The sequence below is a fragment of the Chiloscyllium punctatum genome, chromosome 18 (assembly GCF_047496795.1).
Source record: "Chiloscyllium punctatum isolate Juve2018m chromosome 18, sChiPun1.3, whole genome shotgun sequence".
NCBI lineage: Eukaryota > Metazoa > Chordata > Chondrichthyes > Orectolobiformes > Hemiscylliidae > Chiloscyllium > Chiloscyllium punctatum.
Window position 1 is genome coordinate 21463617 of NC_092756.1, and position 2061 is coordinate 21465677.

General features: G+C 44.8%; 1 non-coding gene across 1 annotated transcript; it reads right to left on the reverse strand.

Moving 5' to 3' along the window:
- Positions 1-1754: 1754 nt before the first annotated feature.
- Positions 1755-1826, reverse strand: trnah-gug (transfer RNA histidin (anticodon GUG)). The gene has a single exon. It is a non-coding gene; the product is annotated as a tRNA-His (tRNA).
- Between the last annotated feature and the right edge of the window lie 235 nt (positions 1827-2061).

Below are 2061 nucleotides of genomic sequence, written 5' to 3' on the forward strand. Positions count from 1 at the left end.
ACAAACACAATGTGCAGTTTGCTGAAGTTATGTGTTTGCACTTTCATTGACAGTCTCTCTCCCCAGGAGCTGCAGTCCTTTCCCACGCTGATTCAGACAGCACTGTCCTTCCTGTGACATGTCCCATGGAGAATGGAAAGCCAGGCATGAATAACCTTCACTGGGGAACAGAGCGACAGGCTTAAAACATTCACGATGCCCCCAGCGGAGAATTGAGCCCCGTGACAGGAGGGGACACGAACCACGATACTGTGGAGGATATCAACATCGAAGGAGACCCTTCAGCCTGTTGTGGCCGCACTTGTCCAACACAACTGCTTGAAGACCTGAATCAAGTTCCATCGTTTAGCCCACAATCTTATATGTTTTGGCATCACAAATTAACATCTTAATTCTTTTAAAGGTTAGAATGATTTCCGCCTCTCTGACCCTTTCCGCAAATCGACTCAAACCTTTCTGCCTTTTCCCGAAATCTCTTGGCCCCGGTGTTCGATCTCTCCATCAATAACAAAGGCTTCTTTCGGTCAATCCTATCCATATTCCTCAGTATTTATTACATCTCAGTCATGTCTTCTCCAATCTCCTCTGCTCGGCGACAAACAACCCCAGTCTGTCCAATCTCTCCTCACAACTGAAACTCTTCATCCCAGACAATATCCCAGTGAATCTCTCCTGCAACTTTCCCAGTGCGATCACATCGATGCTGTACTCTGAATTGCAGAACTGCACACAGTAATCTCGCTCGGGCCGAATGAACTATTTTTGCTATTCTGTTACAGTATGAGGGCGTCGCTGGCTCGGCAGTATTGATTGCTATCCCGAATTGCACAGCGGGTAGTTGAGACTCAACCATCTTGTAGTGAGTCTTGAGTTACATGGAGACCCGAGCAGGTAAGAATGGCAGTTTCATTCCTTAAATGACGTCAGTTTGTTTTGTTTTATTTTCAACAATTGAACATGGATATATAGGAGTGATTAGATTCATAATTCCAGATATTTATTGAATCCCAATTCTACCACCTAACATGGTCAGAGTTAAATCCAGGTCCGTGGTGTCTGAATTAACAGTTCAGTGTTCAGTGGTAATAGCGCTTGGCCATTGCAGAAAAGTAGTGAAACTGATCTAATCCAATTAAGTCGCTTTTCCCCGAAACTGTTCTGTGCCATTTTCCTGAGCTGGACTCCCCCCACTCCGCCCCCAATAATATCTCGTCTATATCAGTAAAAGCTGCTACATGAGTATTGATCTCACAATAGTGGTAACCAAATGGATCAAATGGTCTGCAGGTCCCGATGGTGGGGTTGGGGAACGTTCATCCAGCAACAGTGACCACAGCCACACAGACTGATCGGTATCAATGTGAGAGTCTGTATTAGAATCTGCAATGCCTGAGTGAAATAGGAAATGACTCCGCAATCACATGATGAAAGAACAGCTCTCCGAAAGCTAGTGCTTCAATAAAACCTGTAAGACCATAACCTGGTGTTGGGTCATTTTTAACTTTGTACTCCATAGTCCAACACCGGCATCTCCAAATTAATGAGGTGGGGGTCTGGGATGGAAAGTTCGGTTAGTGATCGTAGGAAGGAAGAAATCGCTGAGAACAGGTGGATTTGAATTCTGACATATGAAACACCGAGATGTGAGCGAGCAGAGCTTGAAGGAAAAAAATATCACCTTGGAGAAAATCAAAACTTTCAAACAACTGATTCCTTTGTGTTTCACAAAAGCCTGGGACACCTAGAGCAATTACTGCCGTAACTCGGATTCGAACCGAGGTTGCTGCGGCCACAACGCAGAGTACTAACCACTATACGATCACGGCAAACCACAGACGAACACCCTAAACACTCAGAATAAGCAAAGTATCATAAGAAATATTAGGCAGAGCAACAAATACACAATATCAGTGCTGAGCGAACAGTGGCAGATATGTGGGAACTCAGAATGGGCTGACCGTTTAACATCGGTTCCCCCCGTGGCTGTGGTGATTCCATCATTAATGTGTTGAAGGCTGAGATAAATAGATTTCTCCAAAACATCAAAGACTCCGGGGACAG